The following is a 22,236-nucleotide window of genomic DNA, read 5'->3' on the forward strand; positions in this document are numbered from 1 at the left end:
ATTTGTTTGCTTGTTTTTCTCAACATGCAGCTTTCATGACCTTTACAATGGCTTTTCAATAATAGAACGAAAATGAACACTTAAATTTTTATGTGATACATTTTTACTTTTATAATGAATAGAAAATGGGTGTTATAAAAATGTGACATGAGATATGAATTATGCACCCAACTTGGTGTGTGTTGATGATGTGTGTTCAACAATTGAGACTTTCCTTCACAGGGATGACTGGATAAGCTATAACCTCGCCACATCTTAAAATACAAGCAGTGATAAAAACGTTGCTATATCATATTAAAATGTCGGTTAATTCCCCACAATTTTTAGAAAATAGATTTTAGGAAAACAAACACAATGTTTATTTAAAAAAGCACAAGATAGCTTTCAATAAGCATTACATCTCTAAAGCTCCATAGAAAATAGTATTGAAAAAGCTATTGCATTTTAGAGAGGAAACATAATTATGTATATACAGTTTTGTTTCTTTTAATGGTTTAATATTTTAATTAAAATTACAATATTTAACAGGTTGCTTTTATAACTTGTAATAAGATTTTCAATCATTTCAAGATTATTCCATTATAAAGCAGATGCTGAATTTTCTACCATGGTCTATACCTACAATGTGATGATACATTTAAATAGTGGAATGATGGATTTGTTGCTGAAGGACCTTACTATTATAATAATTGGGGTGGAGAGGGACTGTGGTGGGGTGGAAGGAGAAATCCCTGTGCCTATGGAACCCTAGCCCTGAAAATAAAAAGGGCCAAGCATTATAAAACGAGAGTGAGTAGAGCCAAAGAGACCTTCCATCCACCACTGATTTTACTTCTCAAATGGCCATATGTTCCAAGTCTAGGTTAGTTTAGTTCAAAGCCAGGAATCTGGAGCTTCATCCATCCTATCCTCCCGCATGGGTGGCAAGGGTCCAAGTTCGTGGGCCATCCTCCATTGCCTTTACAGGCACATTAGCAGAAAGTGTACAAAACAAAATTCAACAGGTTTTTAATGAGAATGGCAGCAATGATATCTCATTTTATATAAAAATCCACACAAATCTTGTATATCAAGGCCATAATTTCATGCATGGAGGCCACCTATAAGCTACTATTTATGCCTCCATTTGTAATAAACACAGTACATCTGGGATTCATCTTTGATTAACCCTTCTTTGCAATTAAGGAGAGTTAATGAAAACAAATCTAACTTCACTGAATCTTTTCTTTACGTTGAAAGCCCCAAGTGAAAAGCATGCAGGGAAAATGTTCCTCTCTGGGCTAATTGACTATTGTAATATTGTTCAGTAGACCAAGCTCAAGTATGTCAGCCATCCACAACAAGCAACTCCCTAGAAGGAGGATGACTTTACTAGATGAGATTGTTCTCCCTGAAGAAACAAAAAGAAGGGTGTAATAATGATAGTTCCAGCATGACTGGAAAGAATTGCTTTGAGATTGTTTTCTATTGCCTTCCCGAAGATTTCTGGAACAATCTCAATACAAGTAATTTTATTTAGTGCATCTCTGTGAGGACAGGTATACAGAGTTCATGAAATCTTAGATTCATTACCTTGCTGGGAAGACAAAGCCTATAAGTATGAAATAGCCCAGGAACCTCAGAAAGAGACCTACTTTTAAGTGTTAATTGATTTGATAAATTTTAATGGTATGGTAGACCCACAGTGGGATACTCCATATTTATCAAGAAATATTAATTTATTGAATCAGTTCAAATGAGATACATCAAGGCTCATAATATTTCAACTTTGCTCCTCAATCCCTTCATGGGACTTTGATCTGGATCTCTTTGTCTCTTTGTTCTCTTTTCATTTCACTCCCTTTCTCTCACCTTACTCTTCCTGTGTCCGACTGTGTTAGTTAAGACGACTCCTTTTGCTACAGCCAACAGAAACAAATCTGAGCTTTTTGACTTAAAAGAATGTGAAAATATAGCAGGCAGTATATTAGAATGCAAGGAAATCCCACTTACCTGAGCTGGAGGATTCACCTGATCTTCAGAACAACTAGAAGGACAACAAAAAGGTCTCTTCCCCATCTCCCAGATCTTTTCATCTTTGCAAATTAACCAGTCTTCTTCCTTATTCTCTTTGATTTGTTTTGCACTACAAGTTTAACATTGAAATAGACATCCTCAGGCTTTCCATATGAGGAATCCAGACCCCCGAGAGTTCTTTCTTTGGTTTTCCATGTTGACCTTCTCTGTGATGGATTCTCACCTGGCTAGGTTTGGCTCTGAATAGCATCTGTGCAGTCTACTCTGGCTCATGGAGGTGTAGCTCAAAATGATCACAGATGGCTCGCCTGTGGGACTAACGCTGATAATAAAATCATTATTGCTGGATAAACAAATTGGAATATGGAATCCAGAGCTAAAATTCGAAACTTGGACTAATGTAGGCAATATCATGCCCAGTGTAATTATGACCCCAGTGATGGAATTTTTATACTTCATGTGACAGCTTAGTACACGAAAATAGAAAGAGAAAATGTCAAGTTCATCTAGTTAGTTTCAGTCTAGTTAGTTTCACAGCAATGATAACAATAATAGATTTCTGTAAATCCCACTGTCCTCTCCTATTGGGCTTCATGATCTACATCCTTCTAACAAAGTATGCCTCCCATCCACAGGAGTAATCAATAGACTTAATGACATAAATGAAGGCTACCGAAAATGGTCAAAGCCTTATGAAAACCTTTACATGTTGAAAAAGAATGGCTAGGATTGCTGTTGCACAAAAAAAAATGTACACACAGTTATATACACAAAACTTTTGTATACAAACACTTGCTTGGCATACACTAGAACAAATTCTAAATTATGTTGATCTTTTACACTAAGTAATACATATCTATTCCCCATTGGCATGCTCAGTGACTTATACAGTGGGAGTACCCAATAATTTTGAAAAGATACAAGATCAAAATTGCTTCAATCAGCTATTTTACACATAAAATTAAAATGTAATTTTATATTTCAATATTGACTACATTTTCTTTTTATGTGTTCTTCATTTATTTACTACAAATTGGAAAGAGATAGAGAACAAAATTATTCCCTATGTGAGTGCACATCTGATATACAAACCAAATAGCCCAAAGCCCACACAGCTAATAATCTTCCTTACCAAACTCTCATATGCCACACCAATATTTCTTTTCCCTAAAACAGGAGGAAGAAGAGGAGGAAGTGGAAGAAACGGAAGAAGAAGAAGGAGAAGGAGAAGAGGTATCCAGGAGGATCTGAGGAGCTGACAAATGAGAAGTTGCTGGCACGCTCTGAGGCTAGTTCCCCCTCCAGGAGGAACACCTTTCCATTGCTGGGCTGTTTGTGATAAGTGTTGCTGTCGCCCTCAAGGCTACAAACAGGCTTGTCTCATCCTGAGTACCATCATGGAGAGAGCAAAATAGCCAGTCCTTCTCTTCTCTCTTGCAGGGTAGTATCTACTTTGAGACTTGATGTAAGTCCCTAGAACAGAAGGGAAAGAACCCTTCCAAGCAAGGCTTCACATTAGCCCTATCCTGGCTGTCAGGGCCACTGCATGTCATTCCACTTCAAAACCATGGCAGAAAATATCTGTACTCTTACTCGAATACCCTGAGTAAGTCACTATGATTTTTTTTACCAACATTTTAATTTGTCAAATAAAACTACAATCCAAAGACTAATGAGGAAAACAAAAATCTTCACAGACCATGACAAATTTTTCTGCTCTACTAAAACGAAATCTGATTTAGAAGATGTGCTTCGCTCACCTACTGGAGATTTAATGTTTCATTGTTACATTTTACTAACTTTAAATTTAAATAATTGGAGTGGAAGTTGGCTAACTGTGTTAAATACTTTTTGTGGTAATTAAAATATAAATTAGGAGTAGACTTTAGGTATGCTGTTTAAGGAGCCTTTTTGAATGCCTGCACCCTAGACTAGGAATGCTAGCTTTGATTGCTACAGTCTACTTTTGATTCTCACTATTTAAGTCCCTAGTTTCCATGTAAGAAACCCAGCCTGAATTCTAGCTCACAGCTTCAGTATGTCTCAGCTCAGGCTCTTGGGGAAAACTGAAGGGTAGAAACGTGGATGGAATTTCTCTCCTAAATTTACAGCATAAATAAAATGCCTCTTAAGTTATAACTTAGATATACTTAGCATATATTTTAACAGTTTTTTTAAATCACATATATTCCTAAGAACTCATGCAATATATATAAAGTTATGGATCCCATTCTCAGTTTCCATCAGTTGTAAGGGAGGATACAGCAGGGTGCTGTCAGAGCACAGAGTAATGGCCCATAACTGAGTCTATAACAGCCAGGAAGGATTTGGTTAAGAAATGACAGAAAGGCTGACTGAAGGAGGAATGACAGAAGTAGAGGAAAATGTTCCAGGCCTGGATAAAGGCCCAGAAGCAGAGGCAATGTGTGGCAGGTCGCTGTGCTGGTAGTTCCAGGGCGTGGCAGGTGGCTGTGCTGTTATTCCAGTGTGTGGCAGGTGGCTGTGCTGGTAGTTCCATGGCCTTTGGTCATGGAATGCCCTTCATATCGAATAGGGGGTTGGTCATGTGACTTGTTTTAGCCCCTGGGTTAGTGACAAGCTTGTTCCATGCAAAAAGTACTTGTTTTGTTGTTGTTGTTGTTGTTGTTTGCTCCCTCTCTTCAACACCTGTGATGATTTCAAGAACATAGTCAGATATTCTGTGGGAAAATGAGACCTGAGAAAATGTGCAGAAGCATCCCAGCTGGTCCAATGGCTTGACAACTATAAGCCAAGTCAATGATCCCATTCCATTGAACAAGTACTCCAAACAGCCAACATCACCCAATTGCCCAGGAGACTCAAAAGCAACACATTTAGGGTGGTCTGTTCCACACAGTACTGAAACAACAGGTAAATGATTGAGAAGATGACATAGAACGGCAGGTCAAAAATTAAAAATACTTTATTATTTCAGAATGTTTTATTAAACTTATACATAAGTTGAAATCTTACAAATGGTAATTCCAATTATGTCACATCTTCGGAGATGGGTTTTTGTGCCTTTCTGTTCTCTTTCTTTTATTATTATTGTTTTCTATGATACAGTTTTGTGTCGGTAGGGATTCGAACTTCCTCCATCTCCATTCTCTTTTTATTTATTTGTCTGCATGTATTCACTGCTTTCTGGTTCCTAAACCTGTCATGCACTTGAAAATACTGAAAAAAAAAATAAATTGAATACGTATGTTATTTCCATGGTCCTACACTGTATGGATAAATTTCCAGGTTTAATTTTATAATCCATTGCTTTGTTTTATATTTATTAACTGTGCTTGTCTCTCCTAAGCTTGAGCTTCATCTATACTCGCCTCATGTTTTCTTCTTATAAGAAACCTACACCTGGTTCTACCATTGTGTTACAGTAAATAAGTCCTACCACCTGCTACATTGCATCCCATCCAAGCACCAGCTCAAGTTGACCTCAAGATGCATTCACTTTCATTGGAAAGTCAGATTCTGTCTGCTTGTTCACTTCCCAAGTAGCCACAGCAGCAAGAGCTGAGCTAATCCAAAGTCAGGAGCCAGGAGCCCTTTCTTGGTCTCTCATGTGGGTGCAGGCTCGATTGCTTTCCCAGACTTTGGGTGGGCGGGAAACCGGGTGGGGCTTCTCCCTCAATCCCCCCCTTTACCTCGGATACATGATGGAAACAATATGGACATAATAGTATTACCCACTTCCCTATACCCCCTGAAACTTTTTTTTTTAACTGTAATTAACTATGTAAAGATTGTCAACAATACAATAAAAAATATTAAAAAAAAGACTTTAGATTCAAATGTGACTCTAAAATTGTTAATAATGAAATGTAAAGGGAAATTGTAGATTCCAATGTTTACTGAGACTTTCTAACATAAAACATCTTTGGATTGTTTTTCAAAATGTTTCAATAATATATTAAAAAAAAAAAAAAAAGAAGAAGAAGAAGACAACCCAGCTGTTTGGGCCCCCCAACAAAAATGTAGAAAACCTGGAAAAAGCTGCTGGCTGTGGACTGAAGCAGAGCAATAAAAATCCATTCTCTCCTTCTGTCTTTCTCCCCACTATGCCACGAGGTTAGCCTCTACACCTGCTACTTCCACTTTGTGTTTTCCCTCCAAATGGAATAACAATACAATGTCAGAAATGTTGAGCTCACACAAGTGATAATAAAGATTATGTCCTAATAAAGAGCCAAAGAGAGACAAGGATTAGCAATACAATGAGAAACAAATGGATGAATTCATATAGCATAGCAATTGGGGATCATGTATTTGTATCATATGTTGGTAACTCCTGAGATCATATTCATAAAAGAGTGCACTTGGGAATAATTGGTAACTTGCTCTAGAAGAAGTCATTCAAGAATGTCTTCTGTTTGGGAGACACTGTCATCCATTATAAAAATTTAAAATTTTTTTTTGCTGAATAGAAAATATCAGCCAATAAATTTGCTCTTTGCTGGAAAAGTATCTTCTTTGCAAAGTGTTAAGAATGTGTGTTTCAAAATGAGAAGTCATTTAAACATTAGACAAGTCAGAATGATTGATAGAAAGTGCAAAGTAGGCCTTTATTTATTTATTTATTTTTATTACAGTCAGATATACAGAGAGGAGGAGAGACGGAGAGGAAGATCTTCGATCCAATGATTCACTCCCCAAGTGAGCGCAACGGCCGGTGCTGCACCGATCTGAAGCCGGGAACCAGGAAACTCCTCCGGGTCTCCCACGCGGGTACAGGTTCCCAAGGCTTGGGCCGTCCTCGACTGCTTTCCCAGGCCACAAGCAGGGAGCTGGATGGGAAGCAGAGCCGCCAGGGCTAGAACCGGTGCCCATATGGGATCCTGGTGCATTCAAGGCGAGGACTTTAGCCGCTAGGCCACGCCGCCCGGCCCCAAACTAGTCCTTTAAATACTGGATTTTCTTAATTCTTTTACATTTCTAATAATTCAACAGTCAACCTTTGCTTGTTTCTAGTCTTCTGTAAAGGGACTCAGAAATCCACTATAATATATTTCTATTCTATTTGGTTTAATGCAAATGTAGATTAAATCAGTTATAAAAAATAAACACCATAAATCTAATATAGTATCTCTCCAATGAAGGACAGTTTAAAAGTAACCTGGCAGTGGCTGTGATGAAGGCCTGATAATAGAACTAATGGAAATGGAATGGATTCTACCGCCCTTCTTATTTATCACTCGGCTTTTTAAGATGAAATCTACGCTTGTGTGTCAAGTTGCTCTGTGTACTCGTCTGCATGTGTTTCTTTAATGTTGTTAGAAAAGGAAAATAAAAAGGAGATGGAGAAAACCGCTAAGGAACTATAGTAGAATTTATGATTCTGGGTAGAAGTGATGCTAATTTTATAGACCAAGTAGTTCTTCTGCAGATAAAATGCTTGCAGGTGATTTAATACACGAACTGAAGATTTTTCTACTTTTGTTTTATCAGTGTCACATGGTGAAATGCTCCATTAAATGCATGTAACAGTTTTTAATGTAACTTTGCCTTCTACTAAAAATAAAAGCAATTGGATAAGCTTTCATTTATTTGAATTACTTCACATGATATGCAAAAAACAGGTAGAAATGTGTCTTCTTGGTTCTGTTACCCCTAACAAGGAATGTAATTTCTCCAGGATTCTGTTTCACTATCTGCAAACTCAAAACAAATAAACCTATTGTATCAATTACGACCATATAATGAGGACAATAGCTTAATCAAGTTAGAAAACAATCTACCTGCCATGTACTGGACACTTGTTCATTCTATTCTGTCAGTGAAATGTTGATACGTGTGTAAGCCCCACAGCTGTAACCATTTGTGAAGTAAACCAATGGATGAAGAGCTCTCTCCCCATTTCTCCAAATCTCTCTGAAACTGTTTTTCAAATAAATAAAAAAATTCCAAAAATGTATCCTAAAAAATAAGAAAAATTAGGACCTAACATTATAGCATTTCTGGCAAAGCCATTACCTGACACCGTTATCACATACGGGTAGCAGTTCATGGCCCAACTGTCAAGCTTCTAGTTCAGCTCCCTGACAAGAGCCTAGGAAAACTAGAAAATACCCCAAGTATTTGGGCCACTGCTATCCACATTGAAGACCCAGATAATGCTCCTGGCATTGGGCTGTTGGCCTGGTCCATCCTTAGCCATTGCACCATCTGGGGTATAAGGCAGTGAATGGAGAATGTTTCTCTAACTCTCCCTTTTCCTCTGTATCTCACTTTCAAGTAACTCAATATATCTTTAAAAACAATAATATTTCTTAAAAAAGAAAAAAAAAACATTTTGAGTTTACTTCCAATCAGAAACAAAACTCACAGCATTTTTAAATCTACAGTTCTTAGAGTCAGGTCTCTATATCCTACGAAACAGTAAGTGATTTTTCAAAAGCTTTAGGTAAGCCAAGTTGCAGAATCCATCCGGTGACAGAACAACACATCTTGATTATCAGACCCAGGAAGATATCTGAATTTTATGCTATCAGTAAGGCTTCCTTCATATCAACCACTACAGTATCATCGCTGATAGTAAGAACAAAAGAAGCTATTAGTGTGCACACATATTTTTCTCGCTGTTATATAGATTAAAACATAAAAACTAAGTATTTCCATGTGGGCTCAATCACAAAATCTAGAAGTGTCCTTCTTTATACATATAAATATATACATGCAAAGCATACATTATGTTTACTTTCTAAAATATTCCTTCATCTTTTATGATATCTTGATGCAGCATAGATATATGATTAGTCAAAGAACCTCAGTGTAACAAGAGGCCTCATAATAGTCAGTATAATGCTAGAGAATTTCACCTGTGTCTTTCAGAACCCTAGTAGCTACTGTAGCTCCTGAAGCAGTCACATGCTCACTCATGACTCCAGTTTTCCAAGCAAAATGACCTCTTTTTGTCAAAATTCTATGTATTAAAGCATGCATTTATGAAACAGTATCATAAAATATTAAACTGTAGAAACTTATTTTTATAACTAAATTCTCTGATTCTGAGCCTATACAAAACCTGGTCACTTACCTGGAGAGCTAACAGACTTTCTTCCATCACACCCAGGTTACCTGTTCATGAAGAAGAGTCATTCAGAATTTTTGAATGTGGATTTAGTAATAATGCTGAGAAAATCTATGCCTAATATGTATTCCAGAAAAAAAGACTTTAAAATAATTAATAAAAATAAAATAACATAAATGTTACTGTTATCCCTTCATAAATTCTCAGACAAGGCTTAGAGGACATTATCTTGCAAGCAAAATCACAAATCCTTGCCTAGGTTGCATTGGACCTAGGCTAGTGTTACACTGCAGGAAGAAACGCAGCTAATAACCAGCAGGCATTCTGGGACTGGTTAATGTCAAATTTGTGTTGACTATACCCATGTGCCAACCTAGTTTGCCAATTCTATTTTTTTAAAAGATATGTGGACGTAGTCACTGGCATGGAAGCAGACAGGGCCTGGGAACCCATGCACGAATGTGCCTGAGCCCCAGGTAGGCAGGCAGGGCCCAGGCTGGTACAACACACTGCCAAAGAACAGGCTTGCTCTTGGCATCGGGGGGAGGGCTGTGCATTGCTCAAGGAAGGAGGTCTCGGGATGTGTAGGAGAGAGGACTGTTGAGGGAAAACATGACAGGTGAGGAATGACTTCTGGGAGACTTCCACCAACCAGGATACTGCATGTGCAGGTAAACAAGGGAGCTGAGACTGGGTTGTTTGGAAGAGAGAAATCAGAGGACATTTTGGGGCCAAACCAATATACCTGCCAACGTGGGAAATTTGAGCTAGCTAGTTAGTATCAACCACTGTCTACTGGCACACACAAAAGCCATGTTTGTGTTGGGGCATGGTGTAGACCACATCAAGCTGGCTACAACACTAACCAGCTCACTGGGTCTGGGAGCCGACTCTGTGGGGGATTGATGGGTTCATCCCAGTGGGACTGCCATACCAGCTGGTTTGCATAAAGAGTGGGAGTGGTGATGGGCTAAAGCTAGTCATGATCATGGAACTCACCAACACTCATGGGTATGGGGGTTGGGAACAGTCTAGCCTCATCCAGACTAAAGCACTCACAGTGCACCCCAAGCGTTGGATGTGGAAAATCAGGGGACACAACATTCACCAGCACACACAATGGGTGAGACTTGGGGGCAGACTGTGCTGATTAAGGACCTACCATCTGCCGACATGCATGAGATCTGGGTCTGGGAGTGGGCCTGGTGGGGGAGCTTGGGGAACTCCCTGATGGGCCATAGTTCCCACTGATGATCCCTGATGGGCCATAGCTCCCACTGATGATCACATCAGTCAGGACTAAATATCGGTCAGGTCAGGCAGAATTGCTTCATTTGTGCATTATGTGAGTTGGCTGTGTTGGCGGGGAGCATGGGTTGACAGACCAGGCAGGGCCAGACAACCATAGCACACTGGCATGTGCAGGATCCAGGATTGGGTGTGAGTCATGCCAGGTAAGCTAGGCTATCACACCAACTGGTTTGCATAAAAACCAGAGATGAGGGCAGGCTTGGCATGGCTAGAATGCAGCACCCATCAGCAAGAGTTAGAACAGGGGTCAGGCCAGACCAGGCCAAGATGCAACATCCAAATACAAAGGCCAAGATGGGGTTAAGGCCTTGCCGGACTGGACTGGAGCAACCACCAGCATGTGCTAGTTCTGTGACAGGGAGTGGGCCTGTTCAGGAGCTAAGGGGACATCCTCATTGGGCTCATTCTCTGGCTACTTCCCACTAGTGAGTCCAAGATCTGGAACAGGAGGTGGAACACTGGGTTGGACATGGATGTAGACTGGGTTTGGGGTATGCCAGATTGTGCTAAGCTCCAGCACCTGTTGATGCTCACAAGAGCCAGAGTTGAGGTAAGACTTACTGGGCTAGGTAATGGCATCCATTGAATCATGCGAGATTTCAGTCTGGTCTGTAGCACCTAATGGAAAGAACCAGAAAGAGTGAGGGACAGTCAGGCAAAGCCACTGTACCTGCTGGGACAGGAGGTAGCCAAGTCAGGCTGGGTCAAGGGCTCCTGGTATAGGAAAATTTCTGACTGGGAGTTGATCTGGTAGAGGAGTTTGGGGAATTATTCTGTCAGGACGCAGTCCCTGGAGGTGAATATACAAACCATGGCTAGAAGCAGCCCAGACCAAGCCAAGTTACAGTACCTGCTGGCATACATGTGGGTCAAGTCTCGGGGTGGGTCAGGCTGGGCCAGTTCATAACATCTACTGGCAGATGTGAGAAACAGGATGGGGTGCAATGCAGTACAGGCCAGGTTGGAATGCAGCACCAGCCATTTCACCTTAGGATCCAGACAGGGGAGTGGAGGATGGCTAGGCTGTAGCACCTGCCAGCATGAGCTGGAATCAGGGGCAGACCAGACTGAATCAGCCTGCAGCACTCACTGGTGAATACCATGGTGAGGCAGGTCGTTCCAGACTGGGTCTCAGCAACCACCAGCACATATAAGACCTGGGATAGAAGGTAAGCCCAGTACCAGGGCTACAAGGGTAATCCTGTTTGGTCACTGCTCCCTTTGGTAAGTAAAAAATACTGAGATCAGGGCAGATGAGGCTGGGCAGGGCTGCAGCATCCAGTGAGCTGCATGTGAGCTGGGTCTCGGGGAGAACCAGGCTGGACTAGGAAACATATCCAGTGGTGGATGCATGAGCCAGAGTAGACTTGGCCTGGACAGGTTGATGCCATAGCATTAGCCAACAGATGCTGAGACTGGGAGGGGGAGGGGGGAAATTCTCTCAGGATACACCACAGAACCACCTGGAATACGCAAGACCCAGGACTGGGAGTAGACTTAGTCGTGAAACTTGAGAGTTGATTGGGATGCAGGACCAAGTGGAACACTCATCTGCACACACAGGCATGTGCAGGAAGCAGGACTGGGGGCGGGCCTTGTGGGGGTTACTAGGGGTTGCTCCAACTAGACTACAGCTCCCACTGGTGTTCATGAGGGCCAAGTGTGTAGTGGGCTGGGATGGGCAGGGCCAAGCATCCATCGGTTTGCATACGAAATGGTACTGGGGACAGAACTGAACAGGCTACTGCAACCACCAGTGTGTGTAGGCTGATATGAGTGATGGACTCTGCTGGACTGGTTAGCACACACTGGAGTCAGATCTGGGGTCACCTCTGGTAAGATTTGTTTTGGGAATGCTCCCACAACTGGGCCACTGCCCTCAGAATTCCAACTACAGGGAGAATCACAGGATCTGTGGTTTGACCACGGAGTGTATGTTTTAGAACAGGGTGTCTTCAGTTGCTGAAGCCTCTGTAGTGGATGGCATGCCCAGATATGTTTGGAGGACATGACAATCAGTTCCTCGAAACCTGCAGAGGATGTCTAGTATCATGGACAGCCAAACATACTGGACAGCTCTCCTAACCAAGCTTTGACAATGAATGTCTGGGCGAAAGGAAACTCTGTGATGTGTATGTCAGCCAGTGGACCTTGGAAGTATTTCCTCTATCTTAGAGCAATGAAATCAATAGCATTGCAGAACCATCAAATTCACTTAAGTAATACCCTTAGAACCCGCTGCACATTAGCGACACAAGGATGACACTGAGTAGCCATCCCCCATTCCCAGGTACTGATGCTATTGGGGGGCTGGGATCGGCCCATGTCCCTTCTATCCCCACTTTCACCACATACAGGAACAAAGAAGAAGATGGGAAACAGTTGTCTCATCTATTTATCCCCATTCCTCGACCTTCCACACCTAATCGTTAGCCCACACAGGCATGCATCCTTCTCAATTCTTATTCTCAATGTCATCAAAAATAAAATAAATTTATTATTTTAAAAATGCTCTTTCTTAGGGTAGAAATAAATTATTTCAAAAGGAAGAAGCTTGTGTTCTTCAAATACAACTATTTCAAATAAATAAATAAAAGAAACCAGAATTTTCATGCCAATTCCTTTTTTTAAAAAAAGAGCTTTATGTATTTTCTTTCATTTGGAAAGCATATTGACAGAGAGAAGGAGTGACGGAAAGAGATCTTTCATTCTCTGGTCCAGTCCCCACATGGCCACAATAGCCCCCTGCTGTTTCCCTGAGTGGTGAGCTGGGAGATGGATTGAACATGGAACAGCAAAGTCTTGAACTGCACCCAAAATGGATGTCAATACTTCGAGCTGGACACACCAGCCCGCATGTTCTGTCAGTCCTCTCCTTGTGAAATTTTCCATGGAGTCAAACACAAACACAGCAGGATATTCCTGAAAGTATGAGCGCAGGTTTTACTTAGTAGTGGTTGATTCCTGGGAAGAATTGAATCCCACTCCAATTGAGTAGAGATACTGGGGTGTTTCACGGGAAGAATGGGAAGTGGCAGACTTGAGCAGAGACCAGACAACAGCTCTAACCCTTGCCAACATGCAGTCTTCAAAGGCAGATCCTTTTGGGCTGTCAACGTAGCGATGTTCCCTTGACCTATTGGAAGCTATGTACTTTGTAGGCCAAGTCTTAGCGTAGGTGACAGGAATGTCCTCACTCGGCTAGGCCAAGGAAACATCTCTACACATGGTTGCTTTCTCTTTTGTCAAAAAATTCCAGTTTCTTTCTCTGGAGGCCAATGAAGTTCCAGGAAAAGACATCTTTCTTTCGCACATGTTTGATTCTATTTAGCATTAATTGTACTTAAAAAAAAAAAAACATAAAAATAAAACCTTAAGCCTCACTGGCATTCTCCTTCCCAGCTACGAATTGCATGGGAGGCATTCAGCTGAATTTACTCATTTCTAGAATCTTATCTTTTACAAGCCTTTGGGAAAGTTTCCACTAATTCTGTGATACATGACGTGGTTATAATATGTCCATCACCCATTGTTCTTTGACACACTCTAACATAGCAGAGAGTGCTATTCCAGATTTTTCCAGTCACAGGTAGAACCTGCACAAAAAAATAAAACACTTCCTAATAATAATGGGATTTTCACTAAACTAACAGAATCATATTTTTTGTTGAACAAAAGGAGAGCAAATTCTTTTTTTTTAAAGAAATAGAACTTAAAAATTTATTGAACATGAGGGAATCTTGAAAAAAATCAATTAACTTTAGAAACCAAAGAAAAAAAGATCCAATTACTATTTGGAACACCCTTCTATCGTATTAAAGCCATTCTCTATCTTTCTCAATAATCAAGTCACATAATACAGGCAATGCTTTGGCTTTCTGATTCCAAGAAATCAAATGATCTATTTCTATCAATAAAAATCATGAAATAAAATATAGATGATAGTGTATTAGTTGTCTTTCTTGCAAATTGCATTCTTTTTTTAAATTTTATTATTTTTTCCCATTAATTACAATGTATTACGTGACACAATTTCATAGGTACTGGGATTCTTCCCCCTTCACCCCAAACCCTCCCCCCCCCGGTGGATTCCTCCATCCTGATGCATAGCCACAGCTCAAGTTCCGCTGGGATTCCCTCATTGCAAGCATATACCATACATAGAGTCCAGCATCCCATTGTCCAGATTCAATGACCTCTTAGGGAGGCCCTCTCAGGTCCGAAGGCAGAGCCAACAGAGTGTCATCCCGATCAACTAGAAGCACCAACATATCATCAGCAACAATCCAGGTATGATCAGGCTGGTGCAGAGTCCACTGACTGATTTAGACCATCATAGCGTCTCCCCTTGTCCAGTATTTCGCTGCCAACATATAACTGATTTGGTTGATTGATCTATTCCATCTTCCGTCTTTTCTTGGTTAATGTTCTGATTCCTCCATTATGATTAAGGGAGTTCCCAAAGAAACTGTGAGGTGTTCCCAGACCAGGTTCCTACATGTACTAGCAAGCACAGTGCCCGGCACAATCCATCACCCCAATCAGCTGGTGGTTGCAACTGCTGGGTTGGTTCTATTCTCAGCCCCGACCAAAGAGAGCAAATTCTTTAAGACGCTGTGAAATTTTACATTATGGTATGAAGATAAATTTTGAAGGGAAGAAGCAGACCCAATCTTATCAATCGAGAAGCATAAGATCCTTACAGGAGAGCTTATACTCAGCTCTGCTAAATATATAATTTTCAATAGCTATCCCCAACAACTGAAGTTAATAGAATTTTAGCTCAGCTAATAATGGCGCCAGATGGAGGCATTAGTCCCAGTCTGGTTTTTTTTTTTTTTTTTTTTTTTTTTCCACAGCATGTCCTGAGTTCATCTTTTCCAACCATCTCAGGAGTACAGCCTGAACTTACTGGTTGACTTTCTAACTCCTGGGCTTTATTACTAGATCCTCAGTTTGTATTTTGTCATATGTTTTATTTCTATTTTCAATTCCCTGTACCCTCTTTTTCTCATTATTCACTGGCAGAGATGAGTCATGAATTGGTGGAATTGACGTGCGTTCAGCCATGGAAAAGTAAATAGAAGTAAATTCTGGAATAAATGCTTCATGAATGGCCTTGTAAAGCTGCCACTCCAACCTCAAGCACTCCCGGGCAAGGCTAACTGCTAAGGATTATCTGAAGATTGAAAAAAGGAGGTTTGACATTTATTTTTATAAAGGGAGCAGGAGGAAAGGAATGATGGGAAAACATGCCACCTTACAGATTAGCTGTTCCTTGTCCAATAACCTGGGCTACCCTTGAGCTCAATATGAAAAATAGGTAAGTCCAGAAGAAAAACAACTATTTCTAGGAGACTTGGGTCTTAAATATTGCTGCTTCTGGACTGAAGTAATCCTTAGACCGACACAGTGCTGGAGAGAAGAATTCAGTGCCTCTTCAGTCGCCCAGCTCTGGATCCATCTCTGGACAGTACCATGGGTGTGCACACGGAGGCTCTCACGCAGTTCTTCCCGAGAGGTTGATACCACCCACATTCACAGGACACGTCAAGAACTAGCACCAGATAAGGCAGAACAGGAAGGGAAAGGACTGTTGGTTACTATTTGGTGTCACTGATAATACCAAATGGCAAATCCCTACAGGACACTTCTCTCAGGCTACAGAAATACCAGAAGGAGCTCTGTGGAATTTGCAAGTACAATTGGAAACAACACTAGAAATTTTGAATTATTGAGGTTAATATAGGTTATTTCATGTTTAGATGTCAGACCAGAATAGAGATGTCACATATTAACTATATAACAAAGAAGGTTTTGAGATGAAGAGTGTTAATCTGTGATATTTGAGAGCTCTCTGTGTCAAAATTACTTCACGCTTCTACAAACTTTTCATAAATAGAGCCACCAGTGGTTCAATGTATTTTCTTCTAAGGCAATTGATAAAAGCTGAGGACTGTAACTGTTAAAAAGGTAATCAGAGCAAAAAAAATCTGATTTTGAGTTGGCACTTAAAGAAAACAGGACATAATGTTTAAGATTTAGTGTAGGGATCATCCCAGGAAAGGCTGCTCATGATAACAGCATGTCACAATGGAAGTGTGACTCTCAAAGGAGTATGTGTTCAAAGCACATGGCTTCAGATGGACTCAACTAAAAGTAAGTAGAAAGTCAAGTTTGTGAGGTTTCATATTCAGGGCCGCAACCAACAAGGCATTTATTTAGAGAGCTACATAAATAATGAACTAATCTACTCTAAAATATCATTTGACAGTTTAAGTACAATAAAAAGTGACTTTGTTATATGCTATTAGAGCATTCTTGGAGCCGACACTGTAGCACAGAGGTTAAGGCCACCATCTGTGATTCCAGCATCCCATATGGGCACCAGTTGTTGTCCCAACTGCTCCCTCAGAACCAGGTGTCTGACATTGGCCTGGGAAATGCAGTGGAAGCAGCCCTGCAACCGTTATAGTGAGCCGATGGGAGCGCCTAGCTCTGCTTCTGCCTGGCCTAGGCTGGCTGGTGGACTGATTTGAAAAGCGAACTATCAGGTAGAAGACACCCCCACCTTTGTTTTCTATTAACATTTTGCTTAGTTCATTACTTTTTTTCTTGTTATAGCATTTTAATAGCAAGCAAATGTGGCAGGCACTTGACACAACAATAAGGTGCTAATTACGATCCAAGATGGTTGAATACCATCCTAGAATGTTTCAATTCAGTGCCCACCCCCCATTTCCCATTTCAAGCTTCCTGCCTGAGCAGACCTGGGACACAGCAGGTAACAGCTAAGGCTCTTAGGTCCCTGTCACCTGTGTGTGAGCCTGGGATTGAGCTCCTAGATCCTGGCTATGGGCCAAACCCATCATGTCAATCATGGGTGTTTGGGAAGGAGAAAAATCTAACAAGGGCTCTTAATTTAGTGAACACAAGCATCTATGTTTGGCAACTGTACTCTCCTGTTTTCTTCTAAATAATGAGCCTTGGGTGACTAAGGCTGTGGTCTCTCTTTCTCTCTAAACATTTTAAGAGCAGGCCATTAGTGCAAAAGTTAAGTATTGCGCATTTGAGTGAGTATATCTGTTTTAATAGTGGCTCCATCATTATATCATTAAGCTAGGGCAATAAACTTTCTGTGCTATGAAAATAAACTATTTTCGTAGTAGGTAAAGTGGGGTCTATAACAGCATTGAACTTGTAGAATTAAGTTACATGCATAGAAATCAGAAAATAATGCCTGCTACAAATTTGGAAGTCACTGATTTTTAGCTATAATCACTGACATTTTGAATATAATAGAGGAAATCAAGAAAAACGTTTTCCTGTCGCACATACATTCAAGGACAATACAAGGAACTGGTGACAACTTGGATACATTCTCCATTCTATCGTTTCAGTTTGTTTGCAAGCAGACATTTTTGGTATCCTCTTCTCATTCCTAGCACTACATAATAGGACTCAGTGCTTACATATGTCAAGCCAAGGATGGATATTAATGGCGTTTTCTATCACGCCACTTGTCCCACAGTGCAAGACTTACAGCATGTTAGAATTGGGAAAACAATCCAGTAATTCAGTGGTCTTCAAACATCTATTGTGTTTTTTAACATGGTATTGAATGACCAATATGTTAGAAAATGCAAGTTCTTAACCACATCCTGTGACTACTTCCTTGACATCTCAATTTTAGTATATACACAACCAGCTGCTATCAACCTTTTTTTTTCTCCCAAGCTAACATGTTTTTGAGTTCAACCTAAATCGGAGTGGCACAGGAACAGTGGAAGGATCAACGTTAACATGCATCATATATAACAGCTGAGTACAAACTTAACATCAAAGTTTCTATGCAGTTGCATCTTGTTTAGCATTACCAGTCATAAATTAATAAAGCTTTTGGGGGGGAGAAAATTAAGCCACAATTTAAATTTTGCGGTATAATAGTGATTAAGCATGGTTTTACAGAACTTTGATTTTAACAATTGAAGAATAAAAGTTTTAGGCAGGTGAGCAGGGAAATCCCCAACAACCCAGTGAGTGAAGAAGAATTTAACTGTACATCCTTACCTAGTCAAGTTCAGGAGAAGCAAATAGGGAGCCTGACCAGTAAGTACAGGCTGAGCAATTATAGGCTAGTTGGCCTTTTCCTTGACTGTTGCAGACTTTCTGTATCTATATCTATGTCTCTGTCTGTCTGAATAGCCAAATGCGAAGACTGATCAAAGGTACAAACTGCATGATTATCAACTAGCTGACTTTTGTTAGTCTCTGTCTATCTGAACTAAAAAATATGCTTATTGACCAAAAGTACTTAAAAAGTCTTAAAAAGGTCTGTGAAAAAGTAGATTAAAACACGTTTGTTTTGGTACAAATGACTTTGAAATATGTGCATAAATTGTCATAATCTGTACTTTCTACAGTTTGAAGAGCCTCCATATAATATCGTTTAGACTGAGTATTAGATTTTAGGAAGCTGCAATTCTGAATGCTCCTTTTAAATATGATATCTTTTTAAGATTTTTAAGTACTTTCGGTCAGTAAGCATATTGTTTTTAAAAATATGGGAACAAGCAAAAATGATGTTAGTATTTCTGTCCCTCTTAATGCCAACACCTATCTGATATCATAAATATGGCTCTTCAAAGCTTTGTCAATACGTGTATAAAGTTGTACTTATCTAAATATTGCAATAATTATGGAATTTTTTAAAACAAGCTATTTTTAAAAGAGATGTATTTAGCTTAGTCTTTAAATGCAAATTCGCAGTTTCACATTTCGTGTACTCAAAAGTAACATACGGATAAATAAATTCCACTACTATAATGAACTAAAGCATTAGCATATTTACTACGATGAAAATGTGTTCTCATACAGAAACTTGATGTAAATATTTACGCTTTATTGTCGTTCAATATCATCGTTTGAAAGTATGACCACACCGTACTTAGCCACGTACAACCTTGAAGAAGAGAATATCAAACCCTTTGCACAGTGTCCATTAATAACACAATGTCAATTTATGGTCAGTGGTTTAATACCATAATATGTCTTTCCCCATAGAGTCATGATTCATATTTTCTTCCATTTTGCTGCTCTTCCTCTCCATGTGCCAAGCAGGAAATCAGAAGAGGAGACAAAGAGGCTGTGGATATATAGCTGTGAACAGTAGACCAGTTCTCCTGTGAGTCATTTGCAGTTATCATAGGCAAGACCAGGTTATCATCTCATTGACTAACCAACGATACTTTAAGAAGCAATCTCCACAGACAACATTAAACTTATCTCAAATGCAAGGTGCTTGCTGAATTCCCCCTTGATACTCACACTGGATAGATTGAAAATTTACCAACTGAAACTACTTTCAGTTAAATACATTTGCTGATTAGTGGAACTACAGGGGAGAAAAAGCATGTATTTCAGACTTTGTCTCATGGTTTTTCCTTTTCTTTCCCCCTCAGTGCTTCACACTGTCATCTTCCATCTTGGCACTTCATTATCATCCATCTCTTCATAGATGTTTGTTGCAACAACTTTCTTCTTTCCACTGTTTCAGATATTATCTCTCTTCCCTCACAGCACCTACACTGATGCATTTAATGGATGCCCTTTCCAGCTATTTTGTATGTTTTATCTATATGATCTGTGATACTTACGTAATATTAACTTTATCTTTTATGTGAAATGATTGTTCTCTTTTAGTGCCTTGATATAAAGTTCGGAGATTTATTGATGTTATAATATGCAGATTCATCACATAACTTCTAACTGCTGCATAGTTCTACAATAAGATAGTCGCAGCTCACAATACAGTCCCTGCAATGGTGATGTATGTGACTATTTAGGGACAGCTGAACTATGATAGCAAAACTACTGGCACACTGGCACAAAGTGGGGGGCCAGGAACATGGCCCAGTTCATGGGATTGTTAGAGGAATACAGTGGAAGGGAAATGACAACCATCAGGACTGCTCACTGCATCTAGAATGGAGAGAGTTCGGTTTTTTTCCATAACTACTTAAGTCAATCCATTTCTTTGTAACTCATATGAGTCCTGCTTTGACTCCATTAGCACACTCTGTTTAGTCAGGGTAAAAAAAAATAACATTTAAGAAAACTGAAACCTATTGATTTTATTAACTGAAAAGTTTGGCACCAACAGTTCATTTTATAGCCAGCTTTGTCTTCCGTTCTCCATTGTCCTGACATTATCTTCAAGACAGATGTGGCTTCACCGAGGCATGTGAAATTTGACATCTGACAATGCTCTAGCAGCATTCACAACATTTCCTTTTATCTGAGATTTGTGCTTGTACTTCAGATCATCATATTAAGACGCTTCCATGGAGCAACCCTGAATGTGTCAAAATCAATTTTAACGGCCTTCTACTGTAACCAATATTTGGGTTGAGTTTGCATCATTAAAAGGAATAGAAAAATATGGTGCAGTTGAACAAAATAGATAGTAATTAGCTGTCAAGCCTTGGTTGATAAGAATCTAAGATATTATACTTCCAGCAGAGAGAATCAATGAAAGTATGTTACCTTCCAAAGACCTGATTAGGCTGCTGTAATTGGACCGGCATAAATCCACAGGAGGTTTGCTATAACACACTATATTTCATCGTTATGCTTACATTCAACATTTGATGAATGGACCTATATTCTCTGTAATCCTTAAATATCTTCCAAAAAATAAGGTCATTCCAGTGTGGTATTTCACCACAGATTTTTCTTCTCTGGAATTTTCAGTAATGAGGTTATACCTGGAAACAAATACAGGGTTTCAAGGTAATAAATAACGGGGCTTGGCACAATAGCCTAATGGCTAAATCCTCTCGCTTTGCATGCACAAGGATCCTATATAGATGCTGATTCATGTTTTGGCTGCACCACTTCCCGTCCAGCTCCCTGCTTGTGGCCTCAGAAAGTAGTCGAGGATAGCTCAAAACTTTGGGACCCTGCACCCATGGGGGGGACCCAGAGGAAGTTTCTGGCTCCTGGCTTCAGATCAGCTCATCTCCGGTTGTAGCAGCCATTTGGGGAGTGAACGAGAGGATGGAAGATCTCTCTGTCTCTCCTTCTCTGTGTAAAGTCTCCCTTTCTAATAAAAATAAATATAAATGATGTCATATAAAAGGGAGCATCGAGAGTTATACAATTAGACCAGTGGTATGGTATAGCAAGTAACGCTTCCAACTAAAATGTCAGAATTTCATAGTGACACTGATTCTTATCTCGGCTCCTCTATTTCCCAATCCAGCTCCCCATTAATGATTGGGAAAAACTGTAAAGATGGCCTGGGTGCTTGAGTTCTTCCTACCCATGTAGGAGCCCTGGGAGAAACTTACCACCTCAGCCTTACCCAAGCCCAGTCATTGCAACCATTTGATGAGTGAGCCAGCAAATGGAAAAGCCACTGACCTTCTCTTTCTCTGTGTCTTTTACTTTGACTTTCAAATAAGTTTAAAAAATTAAATAATAGCGCTCACTTTGGCAGCACATAAACTAAAATTGGAAAGGTATGGAGAAGATTAGTCCCTGTGCAAGGCTAACATGTAATTTCATGAAGTGTTTCGTATTTAAAAGTGCACAAATAGAACATAGTGACAGCCTAGTGCTGTGTGACTGAGTTGTCTACTCAATATTGCCATTCATCAGTCCCACATATTTTGAGATGATTTATAAAAGTTGTAAAATATATTATTGTTGTACAGTTTTTGTTATCTGATGTTATATAATTGTATAGTCATTAAATATCAAATCACAGTTGTTTTATATGATAAAATGATGTGATATGATAAACTGTACTACCTTGCAGCATACAGCAGATAAAAATAAGCCATGGAAAAAGG

At 39.8% G+C, this 22,236-nt stretch overlaps 1 non-coding gene across 1 annotated transcript; it reads left to right on the forward strand.

The window, feature by feature from the left end:
• The first annotated feature begins 21,865 nt into the window (after positions 1-21,865).
• Positions 21,866-21,967, forward strand: LOC118758960 (U6 spliceosomal RNA). The gene has a single exon (XR_004995903.2). It is a non-coding gene; the product is annotated as a U6 spliceosomal RNA (small nuclear RNA).
• Positions 21,968-22,236: the final 269 nt, after the last annotated feature.

Source organism: Ochotona princeps, chromosome 3, assembly GCF_030435755.1.
Source record: "Ochotona princeps isolate mOchPri1 chromosome 3, mOchPri1.hap1, whole genome shotgun sequence".
Taxonomy (NCBI): Eukaryota; Metazoa; Chordata; class Mammalia; order Lagomorpha; family Ochotonidae; genus Ochotona; species Ochotona princeps.